Source organism: Molossus molossus, unplaced genomic scaffold (genome assembly GCF_014108415.1).
Source record: "Molossus molossus isolate mMolMol1 unplaced genomic scaffold, mMolMol1.p scaffold_m16_p_14, whole genome shotgun sequence".
In the NCBI taxonomy this organism is placed as follows: Eukaryota; Metazoa; Chordata; class Mammalia; order Chiroptera; family Molossidae; genus Molossus; species Molossus molossus.
Window position 1 is genome coordinate 20,405,800 of NW_023425349.1, and position 13,641 is coordinate 20,419,440.

The 13,641-nt window shown below is 36.6% G+C and overlaps 1 protein-coding gene across 5 annotated transcripts in view; it reads left to right on the forward strand.

Moving 5' to 3' along the window:
- Positions 1 to 13,641, forward strand: part of PTBP3 (polypyrimidine tract binding protein 3) — a 103,666-nt gene that overhangs the window by 35,554 nt on the left and 54,471 nt on the right. The window lies entirely within an intron of this gene.

A 13,641-nucleotide genomic window follows, 5' to 3' on the forward strand; every position in this document is an offset into this window, starting at 1 on the left:
GCAGCAGTTTTTGTTTTTATATTTTGGATTTCCTCTTGTATCCCATTTCCTAAGTTCAATGTTTCTCTTCCTGGAGCACAGCCTATTTAGTAGCTATTTCAGCAAAGCTCTATAAATGGTAACCTCTCACACTGACTAAATATGTCCATTTCACTATTGAATGATAGCTATTTAGAATTCTAGGTTGATAGTTGTTTTCTCTCAAAACTTTGCTTTTTTTTTTTTTTATTCTCACCCGAGGACATTTTTCCATTTTTTATTCAGATAGAGCAGGAAGGAGAAAGAGGGAGAGGGAGGGAGGGAGGGAGGGAGAGGGAGGGAGGGAGGGAGGGAGAGAGAGAGAGAGAAAGAGAAACATCGACGTGAAAGAAATAAATTGAGTGGCTGCCACCCACACGACCCAACCAGGGCCGGGGACAAACTGCAACTGAGGTACATGCCCTTACGGGAAGGGAACCCCGGTCTCTCTGGACCGCAGGCCAACGCTCTAACCACTGACCCAAACCGGCCAGGGCTCTCTCAGCACTTTGAATGTACTATTTTATTCTTTTGGCTTCTGTTGTTGAGAAGTCTATTGTCAGTCTAGGTTATTTGTAGATAGTACCACTTCTCTGTAGTTATTCTTAATATTTTCTCTTTATTTTTGTTCCGTAGTTTCACTAACTATGCCTAGGTATGGATTGCAAGTTCTCAACCTTGGATGCTCACTAAAATAGTTTGGGGAGCTTTGAAGAAAATACAGATGGCACTACTTAACCCACAGCAATTCTAAAATCTCTGTGTGGTACTACTTTTTATTTGTTTTTAAAACTTCTTAGGTGATACATCTATAGTGCGTGCATCCAGGGTTAACGACCATTGCTGGAGACTTTTATTTATCTTACTTAGGAGTGACCCAACTCTCCACACAGTTGCCTCCTTCTGGAACTTAAGTTAGACATGTGTTGGACCACCTTATTCAGTCCTGCATCTGTTTTAATTTTTTTTTTTATGAATTTTTTTTTTTTTTTAACAGATGTTTCTCTTTTTTTCCCCATTGACACCCTCCTCCTGATCCCTCTCCCACCCCGTCCCCAGCATTGTTGTCTATGCCCATTGGTTATACATACATGCATATAAGTTCTGTTGTTTATCCCCACCCCCCACTCCCTCTTCTGAGATTTGTCGTCTGTACCCTACTTCTATGTCTCTGGGTCTATTTTGTTCATCAGTTTGTTTTGTTCATTATATTCCAAAAGTAAGTGAGGTCATTTGATATTTGTCTTTGATTGGCTTGTTTCACTTAGGATAATATCTCCAGATCCCTCCATGTCCTCTCAAAGGATAAGAGATCTTTCTTTCTTACAGCTGCATAGTATTCTATTGTGTGTATGTACCACAGATCTTTTATTCACTTATCTATTGATGGACACTTGGGCTGTTTCCAGATCTTAGCGATTGTAAATAGTACTGCTATGATCATAGGGTACGTATATTCTTTCCGATTGGTGTTTCAGGCTTCTTAGGGTATATTCCTAGAAGTGGGATCACTGGGTCAAATGGAAGTTCGATTTTTAATTTTTTGAGGAAACACCATATTGTTTTCTATAGTGGCTGCACCAGTCTGCATTCCCACCAGCAGTGTACTAGAGTCTCTTTTTCTCCACACCCTTGCCAGCACTTGTTGTTTGATGATTTGTTGATGGCAGCCATTCTGGCAGGTGTGAGGTGATACCTTATTGTTGTTTTAATTTGCATCTCTCTGATGATTAGTGATGTTGAATTTTTCTTCATATGTCTCTTGGCCATTTGTATGTCTGTTTTAATTTCTTACATTTATTGTCTTCTCTTTCTCCTTAAGGTCCTGTATTTTAGATAATTTCCTTTTATTAAAATTATTTTCTGATTCACTCATCTGTATTTTTGTCTAATGTGCTGTTTAATCCTTCTATTGAATATTTGATTCCAGAGCTTATATTTTTCATTTCTTTGTGTTCTATTTGTTTCACTTTTAAAGTTCACCTAGTTTTGTTTTCAAAAATAGTATCCTATTCTTTTCTTATGGTTTCTATTTCTTTTCCACCCTAATTCTTTAATCTTTAAAAACCAAGTTTTTTTATAGCCTCACATTTTACAATTATGGAGTTGTTAGGGCTTCTAATATTCCTGTTTTTGTACCTGTTAATATTTGGTTATGGTATATTATTTTTCCTTGTGCAGGTTCATAATTTTTGGTTGTTAGATAATCTTTAGCTGAATTGTCTTTTCTTGAGAATCTCCAGGATAGTTTTGTGTTTGCACTACTAGACTTTCTAGGGTATCACTAGGCACTAACATGTTCTAATGTATATATTAGTTTATTGCTTTGGGAATTTCTACACCAGAAGGAAAGAAAAAAAATTCACCATTCACCATTTCTCCATCAAAATCCATGAACAGAGATGGGCTTTTTTATTACCATACATCTGGTAGATGGCAACTTTTTAATTTACCTTTCCCTGAGCGGCTTGGCTATTGATACCTGGAAATTTTTCTTTTTTTTTTTTTTTAAGTCACTTATACATTAAAAATATTTTTGTAACCCGGCCAGTATGGCTCAGTGGTTGAGCGTCAACCCATGCATCAAGAGGTCACTCGTTTGATTCTTGGGCAGTGCACATGCCCAGGTTGTGGGCCCAGTCCCCACTGGCTGCTAATCGATGTTCTCTTTCATTGATATTTCTCTCTTTCTCTCTCCCTCTCCCTTCCTCATTCTCTAAAATGAATAAATGGAAATATATATATATACACACACACACACACATACACACACACACACACACATTTGTATTACTGTATTTGCAATTCTCTTATGCTGTTCATTTGGCTGCCAGGCTGCTATCAGTGGAAAATGTGGGAATTATTGGCCAGGTGCACATAAAACACAATTTTGTTTATCACCAATTCCATTTTATACCTTAAGTAAATCCATAAATTGTTAATTCTTAATTAATTTAACTTGCAAAGTTTCTTCTCCATGTGTAAACAGTGAAGTGACAGGTATTAATATGTTGATTTCATTAATAAAACTTTACAAACAATTAGATTATATGTTTTATCATCATCTGCTAACACTAGAAAAATAGTAATTATTTAATATTGATCCCTTTCAATGGAATCCCAGTAAAGCCTTGGGAAGTCATTCTATCAAAAGTGAAATATCTGACACTAATGGAAATTCAGTTTCACTAAATAGTTCAGCATTAAAGATAAAACTTTTCTGGAGGTAATAATACAAATATAAATTTTGGTGCAACAAAATTTATATTTGTATTTGTCATGGTAAAAACATGATGGAATTGGGAGCTATCTGCTACCTGTGTCTCATTGCACTGTTTTTTTTGTTTGTTTGTTTGTTTTAAGCAAAGGCTCTGAATGTTTGTGGAAAAGTTGGGAAAAGATTCAGTGTCTCACTGGTTGACTTTTAGATTTAACCACTGTATCTGTGATTTATAAATTATTAGACCATGGCAAAAACTGGAAGTTAAAAAACATTGGACTCTACTATGCCTATTCTAGCTTATTTCAATGTAACTATTAATAATAATCTTTCTCAAAAGTGAAGATGTTAAACTACAGAATACTGGAACAATGGTGCCAAATTGTGACTGTCCCAGGCAAACTGGGATATAAGGTAATTCTATTAGGTCTTGGTTGTTAATATTTCTTTTAAAATATTCTTTAGGTTATTATGGACCTCTTCCATATGAACTTTAAATTATTTTATCTAGTTCTAAGATAAATAATTTTTCATCCCACAATATCTTCTCATAAAATCTTAGGGATTCTGATTAGAATTATATTAAATTTATATGTTAATATGAAATGTGGATCTTTCTATGGTGTTGTCTTTCCACCTGGGAACATGACATGTTTTTAGGTCTTATTTTATGTTCTTCGATAGTTATGAAAATGTTTTACACTTTTCATAAATCATGTGCTTTTCCTCTTAAATTTAATGTTAAGAATTTTGTCAGAGACTGTTTATTATATACCCCAATATTTATCTTTTTTTTTTAAGTAACAGAACTCTGATTTTTATCTGGGCAGATTGCTACCAGGATTTAAATGACTACTTTTCCAGTATTCCTTATACCTAGATGTGGTCATTTAATTAAGTCCTGGCTAATGAGATATAAATGGAATTACTTCGGGGCATCTTACATAGGGACACTTTTTCTTCTTTTATCTTGCTGCTTGCAGGAGTTCCAGCTTTCATCTTAGATAAAGAGGATGAGAGTTGTACCCTAACAGAGAGACAACTAAAGCCTGAGTCACTGATAACTTTGTATGTCATTATTCCAGATCTGGAATTTCTACATTTTGACATTTTACATAAATGAGAAATTAACCTTTTTTCTCATAGTAGCTGTTATTTCAAATATATTATTATTGTAAGCAGGAGTGTGATCTCAGAGAAAAGCAAACAAATGAGGTGAGCCCTATGATCACCTTGGTATTTTTCTAGACTGTGTATGGATAGGGAACCTAGACCAGCGTGGCACAATTGCTGAGAGGAAGAGTCTGAGATCACAGTTTGGGAAGGCTGAGGCAACTAGGAGGTCTGGCAGCAGAGTGTGGGAGAGAGGGGATCTCTGTGAGAAAAGTACTCCAGAAATCTGCCTTTGAATCTATTGCTGAATATTAGCCACCCATGCCTTACCAGTAGGGTACACCAGCTCCAGTATAAAAGACTACTCTAAACCTACTCTAATAAAACTTAAAAATAAGCTCCAAAACAATTACCTGATCTAAAGTAACTTTTTTTTTTTTTTTTTTTTTTTTTTCAGAAAAGTGTCTGGCACTAGAAAGGAATAAAACAGGTTCTAGTGCTTACAATATTTGGCATTCAATCAAAAATTGCCAAAAATGTAAAGAACCACAGAATTGTAAAACAAAATCAGTAGAAAAATCATTATACACAAACAGACCTAGAAAATGACAGAGAAGAAGAAATTAACAGATTTGGACTTTGATACAGTTATTAAATATATGTTTAAGGATTTAAAGTAAAATACCAGCATAATAAGAGAAAAATTAAAGATAAAATTGAGTAGATATTCTAAAGATAAAAATTTAATGTCTGAAAGCAATACCTGGCATGGCCTTAATAGCACATTATATTCTACAGAAGAAGTGATCAGTGAATTTGAAGACAGCAATAGAAACTAAAACACAAAGACCAAAAAAAAAAGGACTGAAAAAGAAATGAAAGCTTTATTAGTAAACTGTAGAACAATATCAAGTGGTCTACACATCATATATATAAATGAAGTCCCAGAGAAAAAAATGGTGGTGGGGAAGCAGAGATATATCTGAAGAAATAATAACTAAAAACATTCTAAATCTGGTGGAAACTATAGACCCACATATCCAAAAAGCTCAGTGAACCACAAGCAGGATAAACACATCAAAAACCACACCAAGGCTCATCATAATCAGATTGCTGAAAACCAGGAATGCAGAACAAATCTTAAAAGTGGCCAGAGGAAAAAAGTCACATTTTATTCAGAAGAAGGACAGATTACTTGCCCAAAATTGTGAGAACCAGAAAACAATGGAGCAACATCTTTGAAGTGTTGAAAATAAATACAATCAAATTGGAATTCTGTGTCCATTTAAAGAAGCCTTCGCCCTGGCTGGTTTGGCTCAGCAGTTAGAGTGTCAACCCACGGACCAGAGAGTCCTGGATTCAGTTCCTGCTAAGGGCATGTACCTCGGTTACAGTTTGTCCCCGGCCCTGGTTGGGGTTGCATGGGTGGCAACCACTTGATGTGTCTCTGTCACATCGATGTTTCTTTCTCTCTCTCCCTTTTCGCTCTATCTGAAGATAAATGCAAAAATGTTCTCAGGTGAGGATAAAATAAATAAACCTCCGTTGAGGCACACAAGAGCTTGGGAGCATTTGTTAGTAACAGACTTCCATTTTTTGAAATGGTAAAGGAAATCCTTCAGACTTGAGGAATATTATACCAGGTGAAAACTTGGTCCTACACATGTGGTAATTATGGGGATACATGACTTTTTTTTTTTTTTTTTTGGTTAATTTAAAAGATAATTGAGGGAGGAGGATTCTGGGAAGATGGCAGGATAAGAAGCATGAGGAATCTATCTTCCTACCTAGACAACAATTGTACTGCCAGAATCTGTAACTAATTTGGAAGTCTTGAATCTTGAGTCTAATTTGGAAGGCTTGCAAGTTCCAGGAGAATACTTGGAAGGTAAATTATGGTTAATTTTCAGCTCTTAGCACAGTAGCAGCTACCCATCCCCACCCCCAGTCACATGGCAGGCAACTGTGTCCCTGTTCCAGGAGCAGTTTACAACAGCTTGTGGGAGTTGGGAAGGGCAAAAAAGACCTTGTCTTTTAACTTTTGGGGATCTGTGCTCTGATAGGTAATTGCTTCATCTGATCACACACTTCCAAACAAAGCTATTGTTCTTGCATCTACCCCTATTGTTGCAAGCCAGGCCTCCTTCCCCTCAAGTGACTACTAGAAGATTTAAAGTGCCAAGTGTTCTTCTTCTTCCCCCACTTCATTTTTCCTGTTTATTCCCCTTTGGGAGCCCGACATTAAACACTAGGACATACAAAAAACAACTGCATCTACAGGGAAAATTAGGAAGTGGTCATACAGGAGAAGGCTCAGGAGAAACCTGAGAAAGACCTTAAGTTTATATCTCAGGCTCATTCTTGGCCCAGAGTTAGCCTATAATAATAAAAAGATAAAGAAATAAAGACAGTACATAAAAATAATAACAACCCAGAAAACCCTGGGGAAGGAGAAGAATCTGATTTCAAGAGTTGCCACATCCCCATATTTGATTATTAAAAAAACCACATGTGAATATAAACATCCAAGAAGAGCCCAGGTGTGACTCAGTGGATTGAGCATAGTCCGATGGACTGAGAGGTCCCAGTTTGATTTCTGGTCAGAGCACATGCCCAGGTTGCCGGCTCCATCCCCATTAGGGGGCGTGCAGAAGGCAGTTGATTGATGTTTTTTTTTATCCACACCCGAGGATACTTTTTCCATTTTTTATTCAGATAGAGTGGGAGGGAGACTGAGGAAGAGAGAGAAACATCGATGTGAAAGGGACTCATCAAGTGGTTGCCACCCGCACAACCCAGCCAGGGCCGGGGACAAACTACAACCAAGGTACGTGCCCTTAGTGGGAACCGAACCCAGGTCTCTCTGGACCGCAGGTCGACGCTCTAACTGCTGAGCCAAACTGGCCAGGGCTCACATTGATGTTTTTGTCTCTCTCTAAAAATAAATATCAGTAATCATCCAAAAAGCTAAATGAACTTAATGAGACCCACTGTAATCAAAGTTTCAAAAGACAAAGATAAGACTTTTGAATCAACTTGTCCTGCACAAAGGGTCCTCGGTAAGAATAAAGGCAGATTTTTCATGGAGAGCTTCGGAGGCCATGAGGCAGTTGGCCAGTGTATTCATAGTGTGAAAGAAGAAAATGCCATCAACATGTTGAAGAACCCTATATTCGGCATAATTATCAGTCAATAACGTTTTTGTTTTGTATGTGTGGGGTTTTTTTAGTTTAAATAAATAGAATTTTAAAAAATTAGATGATTTATATGTAACTTATTTGACGCCCAAAGTCAAATCATTGATCTAAAAAGGAAAAAAAAAAAATGATAGAGAAATTAAGACATTCCAAGATAAACAAAAGATGAAGGAGTTTGTTACCATTAGACTTGCCCTGGAGGAAACACTCAAGAGAATTCTTAGGTTGAAAAGAAAGGACACTAGGCCCTGGCCAGTTTGGCTCAGCGGTTAGAGCGTCGGCCTGCGGTCCGGAGAGACCCGGGTTCGGTTCCCGCTAAGGGCATGTACTTCGGTTGCGGTTTGTCCCCGGCCCTGGTTGGTCGTGCGGGTGGCAGCCACTCGATGTGTCCCTTCACATCGATGTTTCTCTCTCTCTCTCTCCCTCCCACTCTATCTGTACAAAAAATGGAAAAATATCCTCGGGTGAGGATAAGAAAAAAAAAGGAGAAAGGACACTAGTCAGTAAGTCAAAGCCATACAGAAATAAAGACCTTAAGATAAAATGCATGGGCAGTTATAAAAGCTATTATTCTAACAGTGGTTTGTAACTCCACTTTTGTTTTCTGCATGATTTAAGAGATTAATACTTATTTTTTAATCCTCACCCGAGGACATTTTTCTCTTTATCTTCAGATAGAGTGGGAAGGGAGGGGGGTGGGGGAGAGAGAGAGAAACATCGAAGCGAGAGGAACACATCAACTGGTTGCCCCCTGCACAACACCTACCAGGGCTGGGGACTGACCACAGCCAAGGTACATGCCCTTGATCAGAATCAAACCCACAACTCTTTGGTCCACAACCAATGCTTTAACCACTGAGCCAAACCGGCCAGGGCGAGACTAATACTTTTTCAAAAAAATTACTAATGTAAAAGCTACCAAGTGACTTGGTTTATAACTTCACATTTTGTTTTTATCATTATTTAGGAGATGAATGAGTTTAAAAGAATTGCTAGTTTGAGTTTCCAGGCACACAATATATCAAGATGTAATTTTGTGACATAAACAACAGAATGGGGTAAGGATAGAGCTATAAAGGAGCAGAGTTTGTGTGTTATTGAAGTTAAGCTGTTATAAATTCAGATAGAGTGTTACAACTTTAGGATGTTAAATTTAATCCACAGGGTAAATACAAAGAAAATAGCTATAAAATATGCACAAAAGTAAATGAGAAAGGATAGTGGAGTAGTCAGAGTCATAGTGATGGAATAGAATGGTGGTCACCAGGTGCTGGAAGGAGGGGATAGGAAGTTACTGTTTAATGAGTAAACAGTTTCAGTTTTACAAGACAAAAGGTGTTATGGAAATAGATGGTGATAGTTGCACAACATTATGAATGGTTCTAACACCACTGAATTCTACATTTAAAAATGGGTAAGATAGTGAATTTTATGTTGTACATTTTACCACAGGAAAAAATATTGAAAAAATAGAGTGCTCTCTTTTTTTGTTGTGGGCCAAATCCCCAGTGTGGGGCATGCGGGAGGCGGCCAGTCATTGTTCTTTATCATCAATATTTCCATCTCTCTCTCCTCCCTTTCTCTCAAATCCATCCCTCTGCAAAATCCATTACGTGAATAAAACAAGATGCAAAAAGAAAAGATAATTGACTTCTTATAGCGAGACAAGAGATAAGTGACTACTTACAGCAAGATAATATATTTTGGGAGTTTTAGTATGTATGAAACAGAAACTACATGACGGTACCACAGAGGGTATGATGAAGGAAATAGACAAGTTCCTAGGTCTTATTATTTGAATGTAGACTGTGGTAAGTGTAAGATGCATATGGTTGATTTAACTTCAGAGCAATTACTTCAACAAAAAGTAGAGTATAAAGATTCCAATTTAAAAGCAGAAATCGTCTGCCTTTTATATGTGACATATTATGTTTTCTTGATAAATTTAAACCTTTATCATTATGAAATATCTTTTTATTCCTTTTCCTGAAGTCTACTTTGATATTACTACAGCCACTCTAGTGTTTACATATTCATCTTTTTTCCGTTCTTTTAATTTTTTACCTGAGATTTTACGTTTAAAACAGGTTTGTTTCTTTTTTTTTATTCTCACCCAAGGACATTTTTTCCTTTGTTGTTCCTTTGTTATTGTTGTTGAGATAGAGTGGGAGAGAGAGAGAGAGAAACATCGATGTGAAAGGGACACATTGAGTGGCTGCCTCCTGCACGACCCAACCAGGGCCGGGGACAAACTGCAACCGAGGTACGTGCCCTTAGCGGGAACCAAACTCGGGTCTCTCTGGGCCACAGGCCGACGCTCTAACCACTAAGCAAAACCAGCCAGGGCTAAAACAGATTTTTTAGCCCTGACCTGTGTGGCTCCGTTGGTTGAGGGTCCTTCTCTGCACAGAAAGGTTGCCTGATGCCCAGTCAGGGCACATACCCAGGTTGTGGATTACCCACATCAGTGTTTGTCTGTCTGTCTGTCTCTTTAAAAAAAAGAAACAGGTTTTTTATTCACATTATATAATTGAGTCTTGCTTTTATCCACACTGATAATCTCTGCTTTTTAATTGGAATATTTATGCTGTTTCCTCTTAATGTAATGATTGACATGACTGGGTTTAAGTCTCATCTTGCTGTTTGTTTTCTGTTTGTCCCATTTATTGTTTGTTTCTTTATTCTTTTGTTTCCTGGCTTTCTTTAGATTATCTCCTTGCTTTTCATTATCATTTTGCATTCTACTTTCGGTTTCTTGAAAATACATATATCTTAAATATATATTTACCAAATTACAGAGCTTCAAAATACATGATGTAAAAACTAATAGAACTAAACAGACAAATAGATCCACAGTTATAGCTAGAGATTTCAACACTACTCTTTCACTAATTGATAGCATAGTAAATGGAAAATCAGTAAGGCAGACTCTGGCCTGTGGGTCAAATCCATCCCTTTGCCCATTTTTGTTGCTCACGAGCTAAGACTAAGACTGATTGTTTACACTTTTAGATGGTGAAAAACAAACAAACAGAGAACAATATTTTGTGATGTGTGAAACTTATATGATATTCAAAGTTTAGTGTCCATACATACAATTTTATCATACTCATTCTTTTATGCATTACCTATAACTGCATTCATGCTACAACTGCAGAGATGAATAGTTGTGACAGAAATTGTATGAACCACAAAGTCTAAAGTGTTTATGTGGCCCTTTAAGAAAAAGTTTGTAGAGCCCGGTTGGTGTGGCTCAGTGGTTGAGCATCGATCCCTGCACCAAGAGGTTGCTGGTTCGATTCCCGGTCAGGGCACATGCTCAGGTTGTGGGCCAAATCTCCAGTGTGGGGCATGCAGGCGGCAGACAATCATTGTTCTTTATCATCAATGTTTCCATCTCTCTCTCTAAAATCAATTTTAAAAATTTAAAAATAAAAAAGTGCATGGATCCCCTAACATAGATATTTCTAGCACTGTCATCCAGCTTCACCTAATTGACACATGGAGCAGTCTCCTCAGTACCATCAGAATACACTTTCTTTTCAAGTTCACAGAAGAATTCACAAGAAAAATTAGAAAGCATTTTGAAGTGAATAAAAATGAATACAGCTTATTAAAGTTGGAAGGGTTCAGTGAGAGCTATTCTTAGAAGGAAATTTACAGCTTTAAATGTTTACATTAGAAAAGAAAAAGTAAAAAATTAATCATCTAAACTTCTAAGTGTAGCATAAGAAGAGCAAGTTAAACCCCAAGTAAGTAGAAGGAAAATATTAAATGAGAACAAAATTAATGACAGAAAAACAGTAAGGAAAAATTAATGAAATCTAGAGCTTTTAGAACAAAAATATAATCAGTGTGCTGCATAACATTTCAGACAATGGACCACATTATATGATAGGTCCCATAAGATTATAATAGGGCTGAAAAATTCCTATCTCCTAGTGACATACTTGTATAGCTCATTACTCACATGTTTGTGATTATCCTGATGGTAAATAAACCTGTGCTGCCAGTCATATAAAAGTATGGCACATACAATTACAGTAGTAGGCTATGTCATCTATTTGTGTTAGTATACTCTGTGATGTTTATGCCAAAACGAAATGGCCTAATGATGCATTTTTCAAGACATGTCCCTGTTGTTAAGCAGTGCATAACTATAGACAATAAAAATAATAAACCACTAGGTAGACCAAAATAGAGAGAGAAGACACTACCAATATAAAGAATGATCTTAAAGATATTAAAGGGATGTTGTTTCGGGCTGAGTGTTTGTGAACCATCAAAATTCATGTGTTTAAGCCCTAACTGTCAACGTGATGGTATTTGGAAATGGGGCCAGTGAGATGGGGAGCCCCCGTGATGTGATTAGTGTCCTTATAAGAAAGGAAACCAGAGAGCTTGCTTTTCTCTCCATCACCGCCATATGAGGATACCGTGGAATGGTTGTTTATAAGCTAGGAAAATAATTCACTTGAAAGTAACGAAGCTGGCCCTGGCCATTTTTGCACAATGGTTAGAACATCAGCCTGTGGACCAATGAGTCGCGGGTTCGATTCTGGTCAAGGGTGCGTATCTTGGTTGTGATTTTGTCCCGGCCATGGTTGGGGTCGTGCGGGAGACAGCCACTCGATGTTTCCCTTTCACATCGATGTTTCTCTCCCTCCCACTCTATCTGAACAAAAATGGAAAAATGTCCTCAGGTGAGGATAAAAAAAAAGAAAGGGACCAAGCTGGCACCTTGATTTTGGACTTCTCGTCTACAGAACCGTGAGAAAGTAAATTTTCATTGTTTATGAAGAATTTGTCCGAATAACTCAATTTAGATGATTTATACAAATTCTGTGGAAAACACAAATTATTGAAACTGGAACAAAAGGAATCGAAAACCTAAATAGCCCTATACCTGTTTTAAAAATCAAATTGATAATTAAAAAGTCCAGGCTCAGTGGCTTTTTTGTGAATTCTATCAAACGTTTAAGGAAGAAATAATGTTACACGAACTCTTTCAGAGTATAGAAGAGAACACTTTCCAATTCATTTTTTGAGGTTAGCATTACCTGATGTAGAAAGAAAAAATATATAGATTAATATCCTCATGTATATGGACATGAAAAGATTCAGCAAGATATTAAATCTCATCCCTATTTTATATATGAAGAGAGAAGGGAGATAATATATCATGGCCAAGTAGGGTTTATATCTGGACAAAGCATTTGAGAAAATTCAGTTCTCATTCATGATACAAGTGTCAGCTAATTAGAAGGGAACTTTTTCAACCTGATAAAGGTATGAAACTATAAAAAACATTTTACTTAATGATGTAAGACAGTACTTTCCCTCTGAAATTAGGAATGATGCAAGGATGTTTAATCTTATTATTTCTATTTAACTTTGTATAAGAAGTCCTAACTAGTTCACTAAAGCTGGAATAAGATTGGAAAGTAAGAAATAAAATTATATATATAGAAAATTATAAAGAATTTAGCAGGGTTGCAGGATACAAGGTCAGCATACCAAAATTTTACTTCTGTATACTACCAATGATTAATTGGAACATAAAAGTTTTAACATGTTATTTACAAGCCCATTAAAAATTATGAAGTACATAGGGATAATTACATCAAAATATGTGTATCACCATTCCACTGAAAACCACAGAACATTGCTAAGAAAAATTAAAGAAAGCCTAAATAAATGCAGAGATATCACGATGTGTATGGTTTGGATGACTCAAATATTAAGATGTAAATTCCTCTCAGTAAGTACCTGACTTCAAGAATTGCTGTAAAGCAATAGTAATCAAGACAGTGTGGTAGCGGCCCCAAATGTCTTATTTGAGAAGCTGGGGATCTTGGAAGGAGTATTGACTACAAGGGTCACTAGGAAACTTCTGGGAATGATGAAATTGTCCTATATCTTGTTTATTGTGGCCATATGGGTATATATGAGAGAAATTGTCAAACTGTCTACAATATGAGTATATTTTATTGTATCTAAAGTATACCCTAATAAAATTGAATTTTTAAAAAGATTCACATTTATAGGATATTTTACCTTGTAGATTCCTCCAGTTTTGAGGTGGAAATATAT